Source organism: Theobroma cacao, chromosome 5, assembly GCF_053813885.1.
Source record: "Theobroma cacao isolate CCN51 chromosome 5, ASM5381388v1, whole genome shotgun sequence".
Lineage (NCBI taxonomy): Eukaryota > Viridiplantae > Streptophyta > Magnoliopsida > Malvales > Malvaceae > Theobroma > Theobroma cacao.
This window is the reverse complement of record NC_142643.1, coordinates 4,362,518-4,367,592: the sequence shown is the minus strand read 5'-3', so window position 1 is coordinate 4,367,592 and position 5,075 is coordinate 4,362,518. Positions and strand designations below refer to the sequence as shown.

At 39.5% G+C, this 5,075-nt stretch overlaps 1 pseudogene across 1 annotated transcript; it reads right to left on the bottom strand.

Annotated features, from left to right (window-relative positions):
- Positions 1-639: 639 nt before the first annotated feature.
- On the bottom strand, positions 640-3,162 carry LOC108661872 (uncharacterized; annotated as a pseudogene). The gene is made up of 2 exons (XR_016026234.1): positions 1,125-3,162; positions 640-1,053 (listed from the first exon to the last, which is right to left on the bottom strand). The product of XR_016026234.1 is annotated as an uncharacterized LOC108661872 (transcript).
- Positions 3,163-5,075: the final 1,913 nt, after the last annotated feature.

Sequence of the window (5,075 nt, the reverse complement as noted above, 5' to 3'; positions counted from 1 at the left end):
GGACAAAATAAGTTAGAGAGTAATAATAATAATAATAAAAGTAAAATGTAGATTTATGATAAGTGGGCAACTACTAACATTGTATTTGTCACGACATATCAAGAAAACAATCTTTTTTCACTTTCGTCTTAATCCACAATCGTGACTGTACACGCAACTACCGCTTACAGCAATATTTTCGTCACCATTATCCACAAATTTCCGAACATAGAACCTTCTCATCTTTACCTCTTGGTATTTGGTAAGTAATTTGCCATCCATTTTACGTGGAGATTTATGTATTTACCTTTGGAAACTATAGATTTTTTAAGTGCTCTTTCCTCATTGGACATTCGGAGCAATCGCTAGCTTATATTTTGATCGACCCACTACCCAAATGGGCTCTGCTTGGGGACAAGCTGAGCGCTCTGACCTTGATCAGCCCATCATTTTAAGTTCGAACATGAGTTGGGCTTTCTTCATCGAACAAAAAAGCTTAACTATGAAACTAAAAGTAAAACTCGAAGCTCAACCAGAGTTCTTATCAACGGAGAGTAGCGACTGTCACCTTGCTCCAAAATACATACGTCATTTTCGTTCCCATCTTTGGGTGGTTTTTATTAATGGAGTACCCATTCCAAGTATTCATGAACACAGACATGCAACAAAAAAGTACTTTATAGCAAGAAGATACAAAAACAGAAGCAAAACCATAGAAAGAAGCAACACAAATAGTCCCACCCTATCCGAAGGGCATATGCAGATGTTTTGAGATCACCTTTTGGTTTTACCGGAGCGTTCTACGCGTATAACGCCTTCCTCGTTCATCCACCCAACATCATTGAAAGTTTGGCCAGTCATCTGATCAGATGCTTTCAGGGTAGCAGCAACAGCTCCTGCTGGGGTATCTTCAAGTTTAATCATAATTGTCTCTGAGACACCTTCACGTCCCAAACCATCATAATCCCCTCCAGCTTCATAACCCTTCCTTCCAGCTTCTTTGAACTCTTCGCCTCTCAGCTTCATCTCTTCCATTTTCTGTCTAGCTGACTCCGTTGTTTCACTCAACTTTTCCTGAATAACTATTGAGTATTAATGAAAGTTCCAAAATAAAAAAAAAAGTTGGAATAAATAAGATTCATCACCTTGGTTTTCTCTGCAGTCTCTGATGCCTTCTCTTTCGTTTCTTCTGTCTTTCCAGTGAGGAAGCCCATAGTCCTCCTTGCAGCGTCAGCAGCAGAGTCTTTCAACTCCCCAATCGTACTAACAGTGGTATCCTTACTCTCCTTTGCTTTCTCAGCGGTGTAATCTTTGCACTCGTTCATCTTCTCCGCAGTAGCACCTTTTCCTACTTTTGCCTTCTCCGCTGCATATTCTGTCCCTTGTTTTGCCTTTTCTGCGGCTTCCTTGGCCTTCTCAGCTGTCGCGTCCTTTGCTTCCTTGGCTTTCTCGGCTGCATAGTCCTTGTACTCGGACGCTTTTCCCATTGGAGTATCCTTTGCTTCCCTAGCCTTCTGTGCCACATAGCTGGTATACTCAGAAGCCTTTTGCTCTGTGGTACTTTTTGCCTCCTTGGCTTTCTCAGCTGCATAGTCCTTATACTCAGCGGCCTTTCCCGTTGTTGTGTCCTTCGCTTCTTTTGCCTTCTGCGCTGCATCACCTGTATACTCAGAAGTCTTCCCAGCTACGGTGTCCTTTGTTTCCTTTTCCTTCTGGGCAGCAGAATCTTTCGTCTCCTTTGCCTTCTGGGCGGCAGAGTCTTTTGTCTCCTTTGCCTTCTGGGCGGCAGATTCTGTGTAAGTTTTACCTGTTACCGAGTCTTTCGTCTCCTTTTTCTTCTGGGCCGCAGAGTCTTTCGTCTCCTCTGCGTTCTGGGCGGCATAATTAGTATACTCATCAGCCTTTTGCTTTGTGGTGTCCTTAACCTCGCTCGCCTTCTGTGCGGACTCCTTTGCTTTCTCAGCAGCATAGTCTTTGTACTCAGCAGCCTTTCCCCTGGCAGTGTCCTTTGCCCTCTGAGCTAACTCCTCCGCTTTCTCAGATGCCTGACTCGCCTGCTCAGATGCCTTCCTGGACTTTTGCTCTAAATACTCCTTATACTCACGAGTCTTTTCCTTTGTAGTGTCCTTTGCTTCAGCTGCTTCTTTCGCCTTCTCGGCTGCATAGTTTTGGTATTCCCCCATCTTCCTCTCAGCTTCATCCGTAGTTTACTTCTCCTTCACAGTGGTATTGTCTTTGTACTCCTTAGCCCTCTCCGCTGCTTCATCTTTGGTCTCCCTCGTGTTCTCTGCAGCTAGATCGGTTCCTTCCCTTGTGAAATCCTCTGCCTCGTGTCTCTTATCAACGACAGCCCTCAACACGGTTCCAAAAACTCCTGGCCTTTGTTGCTGTTGCTGCGGTGATTGATCCAACTCCTCCTTGTATACAACTCTTTCGTCATAGAGTCTTCCTCTGTCAACATCCCGAAGATCATCCGCTGCTTGTCTCGCTGCTGCCTCTGCTCTTTGCTCTTTCTCTTGCCTTGTCGCCATTGCTTTTTCAATCTCAATCAAACCTCAAACAGGAACTCACTGCAATAATACAAGAACAACTCAACTCTGACATATAAATGCATATTCACGAGGAATACTTGTATGATCTTTCGCTCTTTATATTTCTATATCATGCTAAGGGAATGGAGGATGGTCTTTCTACTCATTGTGTTTCTCTTGAAGATTCTGTGTTTTTGACACTTTTGCTGTTCAGGGATATTTTGTCTGTGGGATGATTTTTGGGTGTGGTTTAAGCTTATGACTGAATATGTCAGGCGTCTAGCAGAGTCTTTGTTTTCATCCCAAGTGTAACCAAATTTTTTTATTTTGATATTCTATACGCAAATTCAAGCTTATGATTATGTGGCTTGTACTTGCATCAGTCTGGTTCACTCTATGTCAAATATTGTGACCAATGAAGTTGCTTGAGACCCAGATATGAAGAGGATGATCAAGTGCGGCTTTTTCTTCTCTTTTTCCCCAATTTTTAAGCTCTGTGCTATTCCACCATTACGGTATTTATTTCTGAAAAACAACCATTTCATTGATTTTGCTAAATTTGAACCCAATAACATTATTAGAGCAGAGAACATCCATAAAAATGTGGTCAATCCTGTCAAAAAAAAATGGCACTGTATGTACTTTCTGTTAATAATTATTTTTCAAAAAACAAAACTTTAGAATTCTTGGGATTGTTCTTAGCTTTCTTTTTGTCCATGCATAAGTGGTCTAATCCAAAACAATCTTCCTTGAGATTGTTCTTTGCTTTACTCTTGTTCATGAACAAGTCATCCTCGGTTAAGAACCAGGCGAAAACTAAAACTTGCTATTGTCTGAAGCCTCCACCATGACTGAAGAAGAAGTAAAGAGCAAAAACCGGAGAGTAACGATTGAAAACATTGGAAAAGAAAAAAAAGAAGGGAGTTAACGTGCCGTTAATAAACTTCCATTTATTGGACAGATGGCATAATTTTGTAAAGGGGGCAGGAAATGGGGCACCAATTCGGGGCAGAAGATTTGCATTCATACAATTTGCTTCGATCCAGTGAACATGACACGTAAGGAAGAAACTTTTCTCTCATTGACTGCCACGTATTGTAATGAGATGATGGTTTGACACGTGGAAGACATGCTGATGAAGGAAGACGTGTTTGTTTGCACGCGAATCCCAGTGATGCCACTAAGCGGTGGACGGATGCTACTGGGTCTGGGAGATATCGATGATGCCTAATGCAGATGCTTCATGGCCATTAGGCAGATTCTGTTTCATCTGCTGTCAATCCACGTGTCGTACCACGTGCCACGTGGTAAATAATTTTTTGATGTGTTGTGATGTTGTCTCCAAACGCTTACCTTCTATTCCTTCAATTATTTGTTTGGTTCTAGCTCTGCAACATTATTAGCCTATAGTACTGTAAGCATAAAGTTGATTCTGTTTCATGAAAATTAAATTAAGTCATTCATTTTCTAGAATACAGAACAAAAACTCCAAATATTTGTACAAGAATGTAAATCAAAAGAAATAAATTAAGTTGCATGGGTTGCAGCATTAGTAAAGTTAGACTAATCAACCAAAATATCTTATCACTCCCCAGGTTTGACAACATTGGGGAGATCATTAATGAGACTATATTTTACAATCTCAGATAATGCTACAAAAACATTGAAACTTATGGTGGCTGTTTACCATACTTTCCTCTTATATATCTTTCTCCCTAATATAAGCACTAATTCCAGGCAATATTTGAAACTCACCAACTTCAGGCTTGTACAGTTTTGTACTAGATTTGCCTAGAGACTGGATAACAAAGAACACAGGCAATCTCGAGTTGCATCAGATTTCAAAGAAAGCAGTTAGTGCTAGGTAGAGAAATATTCAAGCTAAACATTTAGTCTGTGAATTTAGTAGGAACCTTATCCATTATGGCCATCCAAGCAATTATCCATCGTGTTTAGGAACAAGAAACTGAAATCAGATTGAGCACTTGAAAATCCCATATTTATGCAACTCTACTTGAGTGCTTGATACATTCTAGGTGTTGGACCTTGAGCAATAAATATCAACAAGTTTAATTCAATAATGATTATAATATAATTTATTTAAGTCAAATTAAAAAAAGGTATATATCAACAAATATAACATGTAGCAACTAAAAATAAAACACATTATATATATGAAAAAATTCTCAAGGTCAAGAAAAAAATCACAAGACAGAATCCGAATATAATTAATTCACAATGAAAAAATGTCAATTACAAAGTTTAAAATCTCATGATGTCTTTTTGTCCAAAATTTAAGCTTGGTAATTATTAAAATAATACAATAAAGTTACTACGTACCAACCCTCACTGGATTTAACAAAATATAATAATTCTCTGTGATCAAAATACTCCAAAACCCATCCCAGCAAAGACTAATAATTCTCTTGCTGATCTCTTCCTGGAGCAAAAGTTCTTGAATTTTCTGATATTTGTACTGTTAACCTTTGATTGTTTCATTTGTAATGTATAAAATAGCTGAATAGTTATGATGTAGCTGAGCTTTCCCTGCTAGCTATCCCTGGA